We start from the raw sequence: 21511 nt of genomic DNA, 5'->3' as shown, positions 1-21511 counted from the left end.
TGTTAAAACAACACTTTTTAAGGATTTAATGATCGTTTCTGCATGAGAAATGCCTGAAATCATAAACTTTGAAGGCTGATTTCTCATATGTTGTTCTTTAAACAGCTGTATGTTTAAACGCTTGTAACTTCATAAGGAAATGTCCAATTTGAATGATTTTTTACCATTTTACAGCTGTATGTTTAAACGCTTGTAACTTCATAAGGAAATGTCCAATTTGAATGATTTTTTACCATTTTATAGCTATTATTTTACTCTCTAATACTGTATTAATAACTCAAAATCGATTTTTGCGACGAGTGACTGGTTTGGCTTGTCTTTGCCACAATTGCACACATGACATCAAAAAGTAGCTCAAATATGCATGGAAAATCGACAGGAAAGTAGGTTCGCAGAATCACCTTAATAATAACAGTGCTCAAATAATACTTTAATAATGAATTAATAATACTTTAGTAATACTTTAATAGACCTTTTTACGATAGTTTGATTAATGAGATAATAATGAATCAGCATATTAAATCAACATACGCCTATGCAATTCATGTTTCAATGTTATACAATGGTTTTGTAAATAATTTATAAAATAACAAAAGCACTCAGTAGAGAGCATATCTCCGCCCACCACCAATCTCTTCTATTAAAAATTTTTTTCAAAAATATGTACTTTCCAACCACTATGTACTTTAAAAAAATTACACCAACACAAAAGTTTAATTTAGATGAATTATGAGTTATGAATTAAAAATATTCCCTATATGTTTAGAAAGAAAGTGAAGTTAGTACATATAAAATGCTGTTCACATTTACTGTAACTGCACTAATTTAAATATTTATCATATTGCTATTGTTTCTGCCTACAGTAATACGATAAACTAATTCTTTAAATGGTCCTCATATCCACACCCTAATTCCGATCGCTACTAAAATTGACACACTTCTTTATTAAAACATGAAAAATGTTCTGCCAATTGTCATTTTTATCCATTGATCTATTTTCGAGATATTTAGGTCTGTGAGCTTTTGGCCCTCAAATGCACACCCGAATTTGGATCATCATATCACCAGCACTTACTAATTTTTTCCTTGTGCCTCGGTTAAGCTTTCACAAAAGTTTCATTCATATCTGGTGATTAGTTTTTGAAATATCTGTTCTGGGACGTTTTCATTTAAATGGTCCTCATACGCACACCCTAACGCTGGATGGTCACCAAAATTTAATCACCTCATCACCTTCATACCTAACAATCCTTGTAACAGGCATTTAAATCTGTGCAGCTGTTTTGAGATATTTTGAACACAAGAAACACATGGGACCTTAAACATTTGATGATGACCCTCACGTCCACCCCCAGAATTTGGATCGATACCTACACTCGACAATTTCTTCCTTGTAACTTGGTTAAACTTTCATGAAAGTTTATATCGGTTGATTAGTTTTTGAGATACCTTGTCTAGGACAAATTCTTTATGATGATCCTCACATCCACACCCTACTCTTTAATCATTTCTTCATTGTGTTGTACCTAACAGAGATATTGTGAACATAAGAAAAAAAAACTGAAACAGCAAAGCGTTTAACACACACACAAAAACATCACGGAACGAAAACATATATCTCCTGGCGGAGATAATAATACTAACAGTGCTCGAATAATACTTTAATAATAAGTTAATACTTGAATGGGCATATTTACAATATTTTAACTAATGAGATATTTGTTGATCATAATTTATAGAAATATAATAGGTAAAATCTATGTAAAATCTGTTTTTTTAAATAAAAATGTTATCTATTTTATTCTGTTTTAAAGAATAATATTATAAATTATAAGTTTTATTGTAAATTCTATTATTATCCACCTAATTTATGTTTTCAGTTATTTAAGCATTTAAACAATTCATTGGGCCTAACGCTGGATGTAAATGTAATAAATAAACCAAAAAACATCGCAAATGTGTTTTTGTGTATGTACATGCTAATACCATCGCACGATACCGTGTGTTTGCGATAAGTAGAGCTCAGGATGGTTCACACGAGGGGACGAATCCGTTGAAATACCATATAAATAAACTTCAATTATGTATATAATTTTCACACGAACTGACGAAAATCTTAATCATGGGCGTCGATCAGTGGTGGACAGGGGGACCCGTCCTCCAATTTTCAAAGTAAGGGGACATCATACCAATTGTCTCCCCCACTTTTGACTAATCTTCTATACAGTAGTTAAAACCCCACTTTTCAAATCGAGTGGAAAGAACAACAATTATGAATGACTGTATGAATTTTGTCTGTTCACATGTGCTCTGTTTCAAGTGCGCTGCCAAAGCTGAGTAAAAAACACAATTTTTGGCCTTTCAAAACCATCTCAGTAACCACTCCATCGATTTTATGGGTGCGGTTATCAGAGTGTTAATTTATTGCGAAAACATATGTACTGTACATTGTTAGAATCGGAAGCGTGTTAGGCCAACATTTTTACAAACTCAAAAGTGAACAATTATAATCTAAACGATTTATTCCTTTTCTATATTATTAAGACCCGTATATACTGCGGTAGTGTTTAATATTATCAGCATACATACAGTAGATTCCTGTTTTTCCAAATTTCAAATAGTTATAGTAAATTGAATTCTATATAGCCATTATTAAACATAATTATACAGTACAGCCTTTGGTACGGATAGGTCTATCTATTTCGACTTATTTAAGTACCGGTAGTGATACCAGAAGTTTACGAACTCTGATGCTATGTTGACGAAATCTCACCATGACGTCATGATAATGATTAATTATGTAAACCACCTTTATGTTTGTGAAATAAAAATGCTAGATAATGTTTTGTGTGCTTCCTATCTCCCTAGTCCTGTTTGATCGTAAATTAGACGGAAGTATTTCCACTCATTATAGTGTAGTCGCAATACTACTTCCACAAGAGGAAATTAAAAAAGACGATAAAAGGAAAAACTAAGCACTTTAAAAAAAAAAAAAGACAAAATTGATGTATGTCGTCAGGGCTGGCCATACGTCAAATATTTGAATTGCACGGTGGATACATCTAAAACGTACAGCGATAATGTACAAGCAATAGGCCTACTATTCAGACTTTTGAATTATGTTATTCTGTTTGTATAAATATTTATTAATATAAATTACATTTATGTAATTCTTGTTATTAAAATTATATTAATGATTAATATTAAAATTTCATTATTTGACCTATTTTAAAATTTAAGAAGGGATAATAATATGATAATGTTTTTATTGGCTATAGACAATTGTTATTCTAGAATTACAGTTTACATTTAGTGTTTGTAATCAAAGTTAATAAACATTTAAATATTAATGATGTATTCTGTTTATTTTATGAATGTATGTATTTTATTTCAGTAAAAATTATGCAAAAGTCTAACATTTCAAAATGCACTTCTGAAGATATCAGCAAACCATAGGACCAGTGGCTATAATGTTGTTTTCTCGTTTTGTGCTCGTTAATTTTGCTGAATGGTGAGTCAAAAAAAATTGTTCTTATTATGAATTTCATGTTCATTTTAAAATACTTTGTGGGATAACGTTTGACCTGATTTAACATTAAGAATAGACATTTTAATTTCAATATTACAACACATAAACTGTTATATTCTCTAATTAAAATATTTTAAAATAAATTTCAAGTTTTCATAAAATAATTTTTTAATTGAAAATTAATATAAATTATCAGGGTAATACAATTGCAGAGATCAAAATAATAAAATTATTTCATTTATGTCATTAATATGACTGATGATTTTGTGACAGCCTGGTGTATTAGCATCAAAATGAAAGAGAAAAAATAGGGGTCTTCGTTTATGGGTCTTCGGTTTATAGACACCCAAACTGCCCTCAACGATGTCAAAACTATAAAGGTGTAGGCATGGACACCAATTCAGATCAGTGACTGAAACTAAAACTAAACACTGTTAAGTATTAATTAATTGCACGGATGACATCAAAAAGTAGCTCAAATATGCATAGAAAATCGACAGGAAAGCAGATTCGCAGAATCACCATAATAATAACATTAACAGTGCTCAAATAATACTTTACTAATGAATTAATAATACTTTAGTAATATTTTAATAGGCCTATTTATGATAGTTTGATTAATGAGACAATAATGAATCAGCATATTATATCAACTTACGTTTATGCAAAACCTGTCTTTTAAAGAACAATTTTATCTATTTCATTCTGTCTTAAAAAATAATAACATTATAGTGAAATTATTGTATCAACAATTGATTACGTCAAACTGTATTCTAAATAACAATTTTTTCTATTTTATTCTGTTTTAAAAAATAATCATATAAATTATAAGTTTATTTTTTATGATAATTTTGTCCACATAATTCATGTTTTCAATGTTATACAATGGCTTATAAATAGTTTATAAAATAATCGACAGGAAAGTAGGTTCGCAGAATCACCATAATAATAACAGTGCTCAAATAATACTTTAATAATGAATTAATAATACTTTAGTAATATTTTAATAGGCCTATTTACGATAGTTTGATTAATGAGACAATAATGAATCAGCATATTAAATCAACATACGTATATGCAAAACCTGTCTTTTAAAGAACAATTTTATCTATTTCATTCTGTCTTAAAAAATAATAACATTATAGTGAAATTATTGAATCAACAATTGATTACGTCAAACTGTATTTTAAATAACAATTTTTTCTATTTTATTCTGTTTTAAAAAATAATCATATAAATTATAAGTTTATTTTTTATGATAATTTTGTCCACATAATTCATGTTTTCAATGTTATACAATGGCTTATAAATAGTTTATAAAATAATAATAATAATAACAGTGCTCGAACAATACTTTAATAATGAAATAATAATACTTCAAGAGGCCTATTTAAGATGGTTTGATTAATGAGATAATAATGAATCAGCATATTAAATCAACTTACGTCTATGCAAAACCTGTATTTTAAATAACAATTTTATCTATTTCATTCTGTCTTAAAAAATAATCTTATAAATTATATTAAGTTTATTATCTATGATAATTTTGTCCACATAATTCATGTGTTTAATGTTATACAATGGTTTGTAAATAATTATAAAATAATAATAATAATAATAACAGTGCTCGAATAATACTTTAATAATGAATTAATAATTACTTCCATTGATCTACTTACGATAGTTTGATTAATGAAATAATGAATCAGCATATTAAATCAAACGTCTATGCAAAACCTGTATTTTGAATAACAATTTTATCAATTTTATTCTGTTTTAAAAAATAATCTTATAAATTTTAATTTTATTTTATGTGATAAATTTTTCTACATAATTCATGTTTTCAATGTTATAATACAATGGTTTTTAAGTAATTTATCAAATAATAATAATAATAATAATAAGAGCACTTAGTAGATAATAATAATGAATTAACAATACTTTAGTAATTTAAAGTAAACTTTTATAGGCCAATTTACGATAATTTGATTAATGAGATAATGAATCACCATACTAAATCAACTTACATCTATGCAAAACCTGTATTTTAAATAACTATTTTATCTATTTCATTCTGTTTTAAAAAATAACATTATAGTGACATTATTGTATCAAATTGATTAGGTCTAAAATAATAATGATACCAGTAATGATAACAGTGCTCGAAGTTTATTTTCTATGATAATTTTGTCCACATAATTCATGTTTTCAATGGTTTATAAATAATGTATAAAATAATAATAATAACAGTAATAATAACAAGAGCACTTAGTAGAGAGCATAACTCCGCCAACCGCCAATATCTTCTATTCAAAATTCCTCAAAAATATGTACTTTCCAACCACAATGTACTTTTAAAAAATTACACCAACACGAAAGTTTAATTTAGATGAGGAGTTAAGTTTTTGAGATATCTGATCTGCGACATTTTGCTTTGAATGGTCCATGGTAACTTACTGGCAAGTTTTACTCCTATAGCTGACAAACAAAATACATGCAATGTATTGGTGTTGAAATGGAAATATTTTGGAAATAGAAATACGGGGATTTGGTTTTTAGCGTCACATGTTTAGATGAAAAGATGAATTAAAAATATTTCCAATAAGTTCTGAAAAAAGTGAAGTTAGTACATATAAAATGCTGTACACATTTACTGTAACTGCACTAATTTAAATATTCATCATATAGATATTGTTTCTGCCTACGGTAATACGGTAAACTAGTTAAGTTCAAAATTTATTGTCATAAACAAAGTAAATGAAATTTGCTTTCCAAGGGTCACAATAAAAACAGTGACATACTAAAATACCATACAAAGAATACGATATAAAATAAGTTAACCTATGCGTAAAATGATATAAAAATCATTAAAAATATATAAACCGATAAACGTTGCATAAAATTGCACTATAATCGAGTAAAATTATATAAAAGTTTAGCACACTTACATACCAGGATAAAATACAAAAAATCTCAAGGTATCTTTTAAATTGCTTATTGTATTTCCTGATTGCACACGGAATAAATGATTTGTTATGGTGTTCAGTCTTCTTAATTGATGGAATAATTCTACCGGATTTACTGAAATATGATTTTAAACAGAGGATGGGACTTGTCATTAATTATACATTTTAGTTTAATTATACATTTTAGTTTAATTCTTCATAATGATCCTCACATCCATACCCTACTCCGGACAGTCACCGAAATTTAATAATTTCTTCATTGTATTGTACCTAACACTCGCTGTTATTTTCAGTTATTTCTGTGCAGCCGTTTTTGAGATATTTTGAACATAAGAAAAAAAAAACTGAAATAGCAAAGCGTTACAAACACACACACAAAACATCACGGAACAAAAACATATATCTCCTGGTGGAGATAATAATACTAACAGTGCTCAAATAATACTTTAATAATGAGTTAATACTTTAATAGGCATATTTACAATATTTTGCTTAATGAGATGTTTGTGATCATAATTTATAGAAATATAATAGGTAAAATCTATGTAAAATCTGTTATTTTTAAATAAATATGTTATCTGTTTTATTTGTTTTAAAACAGGGAACAGTGAATTTCACTGTTCCCTGGTTTTAAAGAATAATCTTATAAATTTTATTGTAAATTCTATTATAATTTTATCCACTTAATTTATGTTTCCAATTATTTAAGCATTTAAACAATTTATTGGGCCTAATGCTGGATGTAAATGTAAGAAATAAACCAAAAACATTGCCAATGTGTTTTCGTGTATGCAAATGCTAATAGCATCGCGCAATACCGCGTGTTTTTGATAAATAGAGCTCAGGATGATTCACACGAGGTGAGGAATAGGCCTATCCGTCAAAATACCGTATAATTAAACTTCAATTATATTATAAATAATTTTTACACAAACTGACGAATATCTTAATCATGGGCGTCTATCGGTGGGGACAGGGGGACACGTCCCCCAATTTTCAAAGTAGGGGGACATCATACCAATTGTCGAACCCACTTTTGATCAAATCTTCTATAGTTAAAACCCCACTTTTCAAATCGAGTGGAAAGAACAACAATTACGAATGACTATGAATTTTGTCTGTTTACTTGTGGTCTGTTTCAAGTGCGCTGCATATTTCCGGGCCGAAACCGATTACAAAATGAAATTTTTGGCATTTTGTGACCATCTCCGTAACCACTCCATCGATTTTATGGGTGCGGTTATCAGAGGGTTATATATTGTTAAAATTGGAAGCGTGTATTAGGCCAACATTTATACAAACTCAAGAGTGCACAATTATATTATAAACGATTTATTCCTTTTGTATATTATTAAGACCCGTATATACTGCGGTATATAGTGTTTAATATTATCAGCATACATAGATTCCTGTTTTTCCTAATTTCAAATAGTTATAGTAAATTGAATTCTATATAGCCATTATTAAACATAATTATACAGTACAGCCTTTGGCATGGATAGGTCTATCTATTTCGACTTATTTAAGTACCGGTAGTGATACCAGAAGTTTACAAATTCTGATGTTACGTTGACGCAATCTCACCATGACGTCATGATAATGATTAATTATGTAAATCACCTTTATGTTTGTAAAATAAAAATGCTCAATAATGTTTATATGAAAACTGTTATATTCCATAATTAAATTATTTTAAAATAAATTTTAAAAGTTTTCATAAAATAAAGTTTTAATTGAAAAGTAATATAATTAACAGGGTAATACAATTGCAGAGATCAAAATAATAAAATTATTTCATTTATATCATTAATATGACTGATGATTTTCTGACAGCCTAGTGTATTATCATCAAAATGAAAGAAAAAAAATAGGGGTCTTCGTTTATGGGTCTTTGTTTTATAGACACCCAAACTGCCCTCAACGATGTAAAAAATATAAACGTGTAGGTATGGACACAAGTTCAAATCAGTGACTAAAACTAAAACTGAAACTCAATATGGGCCATAGTGTAAAGTATTTTAATTAATTGCACGGATGACGTTAAAAAGTAGCTCAAATATGCATAGAAAATCGACAGGAAAGCAGGTTCGCAGAATCACCATAATAATAACAGTGCTCAAATAATACATTAATAATGAATTAATAATACTTTAGTAATATTTTAATAGGCCTATTTACGATAGTTTGATTAATGGGACAATAATGAATCAGCATATTAAATCAACTTGCGTCTATGTAAAACCTGTCTTTTAAAGAACAATTTTATCTATTTCATTCTGTCTTAAAAAATAACAACATTATACTAATAGTGACATTATTGTATCAACAATTGATTAGATCTAAAATGATAATAATAATACCAGTAATTATAACAGTGCTCGAATAATACTTTAATAATGAATTAATAATTTAATAGGCCTATTTACAATAGTTTGATTAATATGCTAATACATTATTATCTCAAATCAGCTAACGTCTATGCAAAAACTGTATTTTAAATAACAATTTTATCTATTTCATTCTGTTTTAAAAAATAATCATATAAATTATAAGTTTATTTTTTATAATTTTGTCCACATAATTCATTTTTTCAATGTTATACAATGGTTTATGAATAGTTTATAAAATAATAATAATAATAATAGTAAACAGTGCTGGAATAATACTTTAATAATGAATTAATAATACTTCAATAGGCCTATTTACGATAGTTGGATTAATGAGATAATAATGAATCAGCATATTAAATCAACTTACGTATATGCAAAACCTGTATTTTGAATAACAATTTTATCACTTTTATTCGTTTTTAAAAAAATAATCTTATAAATGTAATCACCAAATGACACCAAAATGTAATAAATTCACGGTTTTTATTGTACCAGTTGTACACCTGCCAATTCCTGACATGTTCTAGTTTAACTTACTGGCAAGTTTTGCTCTTATAGCTGACAAGCAAAATACATGTAATGTATTGGTGTTGAAATGGAAATAGAAATACGGGATTTGGTTTTTAGAGTCACATGTTTAAATGAAAAGATGAATTATAAATATTCATAATAAGTTCAAAAAAAAAAGTGAAGTTAGTTAATATAAACGCTGTACACATTTACTGTAACTGCACTAACTTAAATATTTATCATATAGCTATTGTTTCTGCCTACGGTAATACGGTAAACTAATTTTTTAAATGGTCCTCATCCACACTCTACTTCAGATCGCGAATAAAATTGACATAATTCTTTATTAAAACATGACACAACTGTTCTGCCAATTGTCATTTTTGTTTCAAGTGCGGTGCCAAAGCTGAGTAAAAAACGCAATTTTTGGCATTTCGTAACCATGTCAGTAACCACTCCATCGATTTTATGGGTGCGTTATCAGAGTGTTAATTTATTGCGAAAACATATGTACGGTACTTTGTAAAAATCGGAAGCGTGTATTAGGCCAACATTTTTACAAACTCAAAAGTGAACAATTATACTATAAATGATTTATTCCTTTTGTATATTATTAAGACCTGTTTAATATTATCAGAATACATATATTCCTGTTTTTCCTAATTTCAAATAATTATAGTAAATTGAATTTCATATAGCCATTATTAAACAATAATTATACAGTACAGCCTTTGGCACGGATAGGTCTATCTATTTCGACTTATTTAAGTACCGGTAGTGATACCAGAAGTTTACGAACTCTGTTGACGCAATCTCACCATGACGTCATGATAATGATTAATTAAGTAAATCACCTTTATGTTTATGAAATATAAATGCTAAATAATGTTTTGTATGCTTCCTATCTCCCTAGCCCTGTTTGATTAGATTAGACTAATAAGACGGAAGTATTTCCACTCTCAATAGTGTAGTCGCAATACTACTTGCACAAGAGAAAATTAAGAAAGGGGATAAAAGGAAAAACCTCTTGATTGATTTAAAAGTCCCACATTTGGTCCAGTCTATTTTGAATTCTTGGATCCGCCACTGTATTGTGAAAAAGCTTCATTAAAATCAATCAGTGAAAAAAATGAACATTATAGTTGTTTTTATTGGAAAATTTGTAGATTGTGTTTTCTTTTCAGTCTATTTCGACCGTTTTTCTTTTTTTTTATTCTCTTCTGTAGGCCTAATGACTACCTGTCACAGACATTTCGTTCGGGTATTTAAGTACGGTACGGATATGCTTAAAGGCAATATTTCACAATTATTATAAATTATAATTGGGGCGCAATTTCCTACTTTTTCCCCCGGGCGCCAAAACCTCTAACTACGCCACTAAAATCAATTAGATACTAGGCCTACTTACAAAAGGCTATTAGACGCCAGAGCTTTAATGGCATTCGCCCCTATGACCCCCCCCCACCATTCAAAGGCTTTTTCTATATTTTGCAATTCGTCCCTTCCCCACTTTCAATCACAGATCGACACCTGATTGTTGATATATATATGAATATCTTAATTAATATCTAAATATCTTAATTAATATCTTAAATAGATAATTAATAATTAATTAATAGTTTGATATAAACATTGTGATTTATAACTACAATATATTAATATATTTTAATTAATAAATACAAGATTCCTGATACGATTTTTTTTTGGCTTCAAAAAGTGGTAATTTTTTAATCGCGATCTTCGTGTTTGTCGGTTTATGGAAATAGCGAAGATAAACATATATGATAATTAGTTCAACAATTATATATATATATATATATATATCTTCTGAAGTATGTTATTTCTTTTTTTGCTACTTACAATGGCCTACATATAATATATACATATATTCATGTATTTATCTATCAATCGAAACATCAATTTCAATAACAGCGACTATGGCAGTGCCGATAGCCACTGCCCACCATAATACACTTGGGCCAATACCTGATTTTCAACAAAAACTGTGCAGAAAACAACAGCTTATATTTTCAGGTGTGTGTGTAGGCTTTATTTTACAGTCAGGAATATGGGGAAGAAAATACTTTGTACAAGCAATACTATTTAGAGTTTTGCATTATTTTATTATGTTTGTATAAATATTTATTAATATAAAATACATTTATATAATTCTTGTTCTTAAAATAACTAAATTAATGATTAATATTAAAATTTCATTATTTGACCTACTGTTGAAATTTAAGAAGTGATAATAATAAAATAATGTTTTTGTTGGCTATAGAAAATTGTTATTCTAGAATTACAGTTTAAATATTTGTAATCAAAATTAATAAACATTTAAATATTAATTCCTTTTAATTTATTTATTCTAAATATTTATTTTATGAATGTATGTATTTTATTTCAGTATTTCTTCTGAAGATCTCAGCAAACCTGTGGACCAGTGGCTATAGTTGCTTTCTCGTTTTGTGCCCGTTAATTTTGCTGAATGGTGAGTCACAAAAACTTGTTCTTATTATGAATTTCATGTCCATTGTTAAATGCTTTGTAGGATAAAGTTTGACCTGATTCAACACTAAAAATAAACATTTTAATTTCAATATTACAACAAAAAAAAACTTATATTCCCTAATTAAATTATTCTAAAATAAATCTTTACAGTTTTCATAAAATAAGGTTTTAATTGAAAATTAATATAATTAACAGAGTAATACAATTGCAAAGATCAAAATAATAAAATTGTTTCATTTTGTCATTAATATGTCAAAACAATTAACAAAACTATGTAAATTAGTATTAAATTGCAAATGACCATTATACTTTTGTAAGAAAAAATATTCTGATAAAGATTAAATATATATAATAAAAAAACACATTGTAAAAATATTGAGTAGTAAATGGTATAATTTAAATATAATTTGTATAAAGAGTGTTGTTAATTCAATCCTGCCACAAGCATCTTAACTCCACTCCTATACACAATAGGGTCTAAACTTACCGTCTGGGATAGGGTCAGTTTAACCATATTTAATATGATTAATAATTAATTGTAACTTACATAAATGCTCATAAAGTGAAATTTAATACTAATTAACCTTGATTTAGAATAAAAATAATACGGTATTGATATGTAATTTAAAGGCTCAGTTAAACCATGTTTTAAATGATTTGGGCAATCCAAAATGTAAATCATAGTATTAATCGTAATTCAAGACATTAATAAAATATTAGTAACAAGAATTTACACAAATATACACAAATTAATAGTTTTTTTTTCTTTACCAATGGAAATTAATATTAATTGTGAAATGTCACAAAAAGTAATTATTAATACACAATAATTTAAACCCCTTATTTTTTTTTTTAGCAATGGACTTATTGTTGTATTCCTTTTCATTGATGTTTGTACTGTACTTATTCTTCTTTTCCCCAATAAAAATTGTCTACTTTAATTATTCCCTCTGCAACAGGCTTGTAAATATAATTTCACAGTTGGTTTTTGTGCTTTATGTCCATAACAATAATTATGTTTACTTTAGACTTATGTATTCCTTTTACTATAATATTTCAGGGACAACTCTGAAGATCTCAACAAACCAGTTGCTCAGTTGTTATCTATAATGTTGCTTTCTTGGTTTTCTAGATAATTGCACGATTCTAGTATTTAAAATAAATATTTAATGTATTTAATTAGTATTGAAAAAATAAATATTCATTGTATTTTATAATTTAAATATTCATTGCATTTTATTATATAGTGTTGAATAAATGTTGGAAAAACTCTTCATTGTAGTCAAAGTTGTTTGGTCTTCTTGTGTATTGGATGGGTAGGATGCCAAAAAAAAAAAGCGCCCTCGAATAGAAAAAGGCCCAAAATATGACTAAGTTTTTTGGCCACTTTAGTCTGTGGAGTTCTGGTAAAAATAGTGAAGAAAAGCGCCCTCAATTAGCCTTTTTACCCCAAGTTCTTTAAGGTCTCTTAATTGTCTTTGGTAGAGAAAAGCACCCTCTAAAATCCCAGTTTTTCAGAACTCCACAAACAATTGTTGGCACTGAAAAATTGACTATTAGAGGGCGCATTTTATCATCCTTGTAATAGAAATTGACAATTAAAGAGACCCTGAAAAACGTAGAAATAAAATGGCTAGAGAGGGCGCTTTTCAGCACCACAGGGAACCCCTTTAAACAGAAATTTAGAGACCCTGGAAATTTTGTTTTTCTATTAGAGGGCACTCTTCAGCACCACTATAATACAAATTGAGGGAAAATGGAAAACCTAGTCCTTTTTCTTTTAGAGGGCGCTTCTTTGTCTTACCTGCTTATCCAGTCTTCAGACACAACCAGCAAAGAAACACATCAACACATTACTTACATTTTTTATTATAAAAACTTTACAACTAAAATCATGATATAATATGAATTTATATAAATGTACATAATATATGAACTGAAAGGTCCACTGATTAGTCTCAGATAAGATCGTATAGGCCTAATACATACTATAGCATTTTGTCGATATTCAATATTTCCACATTATATCATCATCAGGAATTAATTACGTCATCATCCAGGAAATTGGATTCAATTAATTATTGGAATCGGTCTCTCTTGGTTCAATATTTTAGAAATGATGCAAGCTGTCTTGATGCTGCTACAACATGTCATTAAAAATAATTTGTTAAATTCCTTCAAAATACAATCGCTGTATGTTTTCTTTCACCATAATTAAGCTGTCTCAATATTCAGCAAGATGTTGAACTAAACTCCAGTATCCTCTCTTAATTGCCTTGCAAACTATTAGGCATAACCAAATTAACAAAGTTAATATGCTTTACACGGCCTATATTAGAAAAATTAATTTAAGTAGTTCTGGTTCCTCATTTTATTGTAAGTTGATCGTGTCTTCTGTACAATATGACCATTATTTCAGAATGATGCAAGTTTTTAATAATACAATAGTTGTCTGTGTTCTTTCACCAGGATTACTCTTTCAACTCTAAGATGTTCCAACTTTTCTTGTCTTAAACATTGGTCATGCTCTGTCGTTGCATCTGCCAAAATAAGAATAAGAATCAACAGATAAAGAGAAACATTTTTTATAAGTTGAAGGAATGGACAAACAAGATCAGACTAATAATAAATTATAATTTCATAAGATAAGGTAAATTTAGTATGTTTCACTTGATACTTACAGTGCAATTGATTCTTTGATACATATAATGTATCTTGCAGTAGAGATTTGTCGGTCATCTGCAAACAAACAAACTACAGATCACTGTATGCATTATACATGGTTTTAAATTTAAAGAGGAATGAAATGAGACCAGAATTATACATAAGGAAAGAATACAAAACCAAAAGATCACAATAAGAAAGCAAATGCAATAGCAGCCGAATAAATTAATTGAAGAGACCAAAAGAAAACCGACTAAAATGAGGAGCGAATACGAGGATACTACAAGAAGAGCAAGAGAGGGGAAATAATAGAGAAGCAAAAGTGAAACATGACAAATCAAATGTGGAAAAATATAGTCCAAATATACAAATATGTGCAAGAGAAGGAAAATAAGAACAGGAAAGATTTTTTTTTAAATGAAAAAAAAAATCCTGGAAAGAGAAGGGGTAAATTGGAACACCAAATAATACAAGACAAAGACAATAAAGTTGAAGTAATTTCAGATAGATAATGTAGCTAGGTTAGAGGGTGTATCTATTTTATACCTCCTTGTTTTTATGTCCCTTTGACCTACAGTATAGTTGTTTCATTAGATTAACAAAATCCATTAAAATCAATTTGATTTTGGTTCTTTCCCTACACGCAGAATGTATTAATAATTTAGCTTTTTATTTGAATTGTAAATTGAATTGTGTTTCTTATTTTTTTTTTATATATTGAATTTCCTACCTTTGTTGCAGTGTATAAACAAAGATTTTCTGATATATTTTTTTTATATATATTGGACAATAAAGATTTAATTGAATTGATCCTCACGCCCATTCTGTCACCAAGCGCAAACACTAATTTTTTTGCAATGTATTTTTGCACCTACTGTAATTTCCTTTTGGACAAAATCTTGTGTGTCTTGTTTGCTTCCCTCTATTGATTGCATAACACAATCGCGATTGCTCAAGTATTGCTTAATAAAATTAGCATGACTATTACAGTATATAAATATAATGTACATCTAAAAACGCATGCGTTTGGATTTTTTTTTGTACTGCATTTGGTTACAAATTAAATAAAATTAAAATTAATAAAATTAATTAAATTAAATTTAATAGTGCATTTACAAATGCACTATTAAAATTGAGGACTAACACCATTTTATATGAATTTTGTCACGTTCAGGGGACAATACATATTTACGCCAAACAAGTAATATTTCTTTTGATGTAGGTTTTAAGACATCTGCCAGTAACAAAATGTTATAAAGTGATGTTTAAAGGCTAACCAGAGGATGTTTCAGCAGATTTTCTGAAGATAAAAGTTGCACCGCTTTTACAAGTCATTGATATGACCAATCTTAGAATATGGATCAGTTGTTTGGAAACCAACAACCAAATAAGATAAGAAAGTATAATACATACTCCAAGTATTGAAATACACGCCATCGTGTTGGGATTCAATATTTCGACATTAATTATGTCATGTATTTCAATACTTGGAGTATGTATTATACTTTCTTATCTGAGATTAATCAGTGGACCTTTCGGGGTTTTTTTTTCAAATAAGATAAATAATTAATAATAATAGTGTATAAGTCCTTTAGAAAAGGTACAGGGAAGGTGCTTAAGTCTCTGGCGAAACATCACTTACAGAAAGGAGGAGTATGATTGACATGATTGAAACATACAAATATTATCACCAGATATAAACTATGAGGTGCCAAATATACTTTCATTATTCAACAAAAAATATATAGGCCTACATATAATTCATTATTTAATATATCATTCAACATTTTCTCATTATATCCATATAAATAGTTTTGCTTCCAACAATTACATATAAATAATTGGTGGGGCGATTTTCCTTGTTTATAAATAATACTTTGTTAAAACAATTGTTTATAAATAATGACATTATATATAATGACTTTCGGCACTTCAATTAATAAATAATATTATATAATATTGTGCTACTGTAAATACTACATGTATGCAAAAATTCATAACTAACAGGAGTTTGGAAATTCAACTTCGCTTGTTTACAATCTATCAACAAATTTGATGACATCAGCGTCAGAGACGTACAGACTAACATCCAGGTCATTTCAAAGGTTCCTATTGCTTTACAGCATAGGAACCAAAAAAGAAAAAGGGAAATTAATCAAAGAGTATTAGTATAAGCTACTACCTCAACATTTTAGTTATAAACATTGAAAAAAATAATAATTTCATGAGGAAATTTATTTTTTATTTAGAAATTACTCACAGTCATGATTACGCGGTTCATGTTTATGTACGAACTTATTAATAAAATAATAAGCCTGGTAATAATTAAGTGTATTATGCATTATTGAAGAGTATAATCTATTTTTATACTAAAATATATTCTAATCAAAGGAAACCTCGGAATGAAAATAGAATCAGAGGTAAATATGTGAACCAGAAAGACATGACAAAACACTAGATTAAAAAAAAAATCAGGACTGAAAAAAGACAGAGGCAAGAAAAATAAGATTTAAAATATAGTGCAAGTGTGATTGGTGAATAATTTTTGGTGACGAATTGGTAAAATTGTAGACTATTTTCTTTGCACATTCACATGTGCAAAGGCCTATATTTCATAAATTACTATATTGATGCTTATAATATCACTTTAATTGTAGGCCTACCTTGTTTGATGAAGTTTACCAACCATGTTTAATGTATGATTTATAGTTGTTACTTTCATTTATTATTTTATTTATTTTGAAGAATACTCAAGTGTAAAAATATTGTCCTCGGGGTCCAGTTAAAAAATAACTTATTAAAGGAAATCACTGAAGCCATGAACATATAAAATTGGGGCATGCCATCCCAGAATTTATTCTCACATTATAAGCGTTTTAATGATGGGTCATTTACTGGAATTTACTTACTAATGCAAAAGTAAAAGAATTATCGGTTAATGTGCGATCAATGCTTTAGTGGTGTTCCGTTGACGATTGTTTTTATACTTGATATTGCATTTAAATTTCACAATTTTGATGTTCTTTTTGCCTCGACCCTAGTAAGCCCAGCAACATAGCGGTTTGAGTGTTTAAGCAAGTTTTAAATCACCCGCCAGTACTCTCATGACGTCACTCCGCGAAACACCTCAAGCCTAACTTCACGGCGGCCTCTTCTTTGCTGTAAAGAAAATTCATACATCGGTTTCAAAATGATCAACAATGCTGTAGGCCCCTACTCCAATTGCTTTTCATAATTACAATCTCTACTATACGGATTAAAATTGACCTGTGTGCTTTGAATGATTTTAAGCCATTTAATATAGATTTTAATCAATTTATTGTAGAGTGCGAAGCAGATAAATCTTTCAAAAGCGGTCAATGTAAGTTGTACAGCATTTTTGTTACACAATTATTTAAAGTCTATACACAAACTCTTCAAGGCTAAAATCCACCGATAGATCTATTCTACTTCTTGGACTCTTACTTGCCAGCGATGTCCATGCCCAGACCCTACAAAATCAAAAACACCTAAATGTCCATGCTTAGTTTGGTGCCATAAAAACTAGTCGTGTTATATCGTGTGATAAATGTATGGGCTGGATGTATGTATGTATGTATAAATGTATAGAACGCGAGGAATTTGCCTGTCAACAATGTTTATTTTCACATCTGCCATTTAACAATGTTGACGTCATCGATTCTAATTATACTGATACTGAAAATCAATCCATACCTTAACTTGTCACAGTCACTCATCCTCCTAGTGATCTCGATATTTTAGCAGATAACTTTAGATACAAGGGGGCTGCACTGCTTGCATCTCAAAACTAGTTTATTGTTATTATTGTTATTATGATTATTATTTTTTATTTTATTTTATTGTTATCATTTTATTATTTGAATTTTCTCGTTTGGTCTATATTATTTCTTTTTACCTGCAAAATGCCTCAAAAGATGGAGCGATGGCTATGATCCAACCACCGACCCATATTGTAATATTATATATCCATTACCACCGGCTGTGTTCATTGTGATTGGAATATGCTAAGGTCATACCTATATACAAAAAGAAAAACCGATTACATTCAGAAAATTATAGACCAGTTTAAAGTTCATCAGCAGTTTTTTAAATTATTGAATGTATCATGTATAACCAAATAATGAGCTACTTACTTAATCAACAAGTCTCTTCTTTATGCACATACGCTCTTCAAGGCTAAAATCCACGACTATCAAGACTAAAGCCGATAGTTCTATATACTCTTACCCAGGCCCTACAAAATCAAAAACTCCTAATGTCCATGCATAGTTTGTTCTAAAGGTGTTATATCGTGTGATAAATTTATAGGCTGGACACTCATAAAATGTATAAATTTTCCATTAAAAAAGTATACTGAACTATATAATACAGGCGAGGAGTTTGTCTACACTGTCAACATTTATTTTCACATACGCCATCAATGTTGACTACATCGATTCCTATTATACTGATACTGATAATCAATCCATACCTGAACTAGTCACACTCACCCTCCTAATGATCCCGATATTTTAGCAAGGGGCTGCATTGTTTGCACCTCAACAATAGAAGTCTTCTCCCAAAAATCGAGGAAATTCGTCCTATTTTAATGAAAACTAAATCTTTCGTAATCGCAATCAGCGAATCATGGCTCAATGAATCTGTGAGTAACAAAGAAATTTGGCATAGAAAACTATTCAATAGAAAGAAAAGAAAGATAGAATTACGGAAAATACTGGAGGTAATAATAATAATTTAAAAAATGTATAAAACTGATATCTGGTATTTGGTATAATTATTATAATAATAGATATTATAATTCTAGATATGACCAGATCAGTATTGGAACACTATAAACCTAACAATGGTGATTTCATTAAAATATAGTGGAACAATCTTTTTAAAAAAGAAATGTGTATACAAGTTATTATAACAAATAAGAACTAAAACAAATCATGATAAATCAAATGGGGTTTCCCCATGTACAGTTGTTAAAAAAAACTCTTTGTATATTTAAGGACTGTTACCAGTTTCCTTTGTATTTGACATGTCAGTAATGACTATTATATTTGTAATTTGCAATGTTTCTGCAGTGGGAAGACCCCACTAAAGACAAAAAAAAATTCTGGAAGAGGAGTTTGCCTATATACTATACCTCCATGCTATACTATATACGCAATGATTTTACCTACATCAGGAGAGATGATCTTCATAATGATCTTCTTAATCTTTGTGCACTGACAATCCCAGAACAAAGCCTATATTAATTGGTGTATGTTACAGACCAGATAAACCACGATTGTTCTTCAACTCACTTGAGACTATCTGTGGGGGTAATTTACATTATCAAGAAGTCATTATTCTTGGAGACTTTAATGTTGATGTCTAATAACTTAAGTATATTGTATGTATATAATGAGATACTATTATACAATTATTACATTATCTGTATCCTGAATGCAGTCTTCCCTCCACGGTAGATCTCAGGTTGTTGATATTAAAGGGACCAAATCGTGAATGATAGAAGTAAAATCGGAGCACCCCAGGGAGGTCCCCTTTCATTTCTCATATTTCAGTTCTTTTTATGCTGATGATGCCGCTGCCTTAGTTTCAAATACAGATGTTAATTACATTGAAACTAAATTAAGCAAATAATTCGAATCGCTTAATCAATGGTTAATAGATAGTTATCCCTACGCTTAGGTAAGACCGAATCAAGTTTTATTTGGCTCTAAGAAAATGTGTATAAATATATATAAATAAATAATAAATGTATGTGTATAAAAGTATAAATGTGAAGTCATTAATCAAGTATTTTGATCTTTACCTTGATCAAAATCTTTCAGGTTGTGCTACTGGAATCAAAGTAATTAGCAAAATAAATTGTAAACTTAAATTTCTGTATAGAAACAAATATTTTCTTACCCCTTATGCTCTTAAGCTATTTCTCTTACTCGGTGTCATTTCGATTATGGGAGCTCTATATCGTACCCCTGTGTTAACAAATCTATTAAGAACAGACTTCAAACATCACTATACAAAGTGATTAGATGCATCTTGAACCGCAGATCATGTGCTAATGTTGGCACAATTGAATTGACGAAACTGAACTGAAAAGAAAAGCTCATAACATGTACAAAATCCTAAATACGGCCAAAAAAATTGTTTGTTTGCCCTCCTCCACCCTCCCCTAATTCACTGAAAAAAATAGTGACGAAAAACAAAAAACTTTTGCTTTTTTTCTTTACAAATTAAAAATAATGTGAGTGAATTTATCTTTATACTTTGCCAGATGCTCTACAAATTAGTCTGAAGGTGTTGTCTGATGTAAGATATTCATTGCCATTCTAGGCCTCTGTGGGTTATTTTTATTCCATCTGATGAGTGTCTCTAATAAAAAACAAAAAATAAAAACCTTTTTCTAGCCGCCCATTTTTTATCATTTAAAAAAAAGGACAAACAATTTATTTTTTTAGGCCTAATATTGCTACAACTTACCTAAACCTGGCAAGACACACACACACACATCTTCAGGTGACAGCCTCTCACTCCAAGTGCCGATCACTGGAACTCACAACAGGTGCACCTACCAAATTAGGTGTACGGTAAGAATGGCCCCGGAAAAAATGGCCCCCGGAAATAATGGCCCCGGAAAAAATGGCCCCGGTAAAATTGGCCCCATATGACAGGTAGGTAAAAATGGCCCCAATAATCAAATTCTGAATTAAAACTGATTTTCTTGGGTCATTATATGCATTTTTTTATCTTAACTAATTTAGTTTTTAAAAGGAATCTCCCCAATAATCAAATTCTGTAACACACAATTGATCCACATGCTTTAACTACTGTTTATTTGCATTGTTTATAACATGTAAAGTTAATTCATTTGATATTTAACAAAAGTGAAGTTTGTGGTTATCTATGAGTTGCATATTTTGGTA

The 21511-nt window shown here is 29.1% G+C and overlaps 3 long non-coding RNA genes across 5 annotated transcripts in view; 1 reads left to right on the top strand and 2 right to left on the bottom strand.

Annotated features, from left to right (window-relative positions):
• LOC117110304 overlaps positions 1-13180 on the top strand; it is a 27894-nt gene extending 14714 nt beyond the window's left edge. Inside the window, exons 2-4 of the long non-coding RNA XR_004445670.1 lie at positions 3395-3511; positions 11803-11886; positions 12967-13180. This is a non-coding gene — a long non-coding RNA (uncharacterized LOC117110304). The remainder of the gene's footprint in view (positions 1-3394; positions 3512-11802; positions 11887-12966) is intronic.
• Positions 13181-14342: 1162 nt separating this feature from the next.
• LOC117110239 overlaps positions 14343-21511 on the bottom strand; it is an 18721-nt gene continuing 11552 nt past the window's right edge. Inside the window, exons 1-3 of one of the 2 annotated variants that reach the window (XR_004445647.1) lie at positions 17480-17550; positions 14588-14645; positions 14343-14446 (exon numbers count right to left, since the gene is read on the bottom strand). This is a non-coding gene — a long non-coding RNA (uncharacterized LOC117110239). Of the gene's footprint in view, positions 14447-14587; positions 14646-17479; positions 17551-21511 lie in introns of those variants that run through there. The other variant, XR_004445648.1, reaches the window with a different exon arrangement.
• Positions 19015-21198, bottom strand: LOC117110240. 2 transcript variants are annotated; one of them, XR_004445649.1, is made up of 4 exons: positions 21069-21198; positions 20496-20680; positions 19759-19895; positions 19015-19231 (listed from the first exon to the last, which is right to left on the bottom strand). It is a non-coding gene; the product is annotated as an uncharacterized LOC117110240 (long non-coding RNA). The 2 variants fall into 2 exon arrangements; XR_004445650.1 differs by lacking the exon at positions 19015-19231 and adding an exon at positions 19246-19263.

Source organism: Anneissia japonica, unplaced genomic scaffold (assembly GCF_011630105.1).
Source record: "Anneissia japonica isolate Jap-2015-1 unplaced genomic scaffold, ASM1163010v1 scaffold673_len1821605_cov196, whole genome shotgun sequence".
Lineage (NCBI taxonomy): Eukaryota > Metazoa > Echinodermata > Crinoidea > Comatulida > Comatulidae > Anneissia > Anneissia japonica.
The sequence above is the reverse complement of the archived record's forward strand: the minus strand, read 5'-3'. Positions and strand labels throughout refer to the sequence as shown.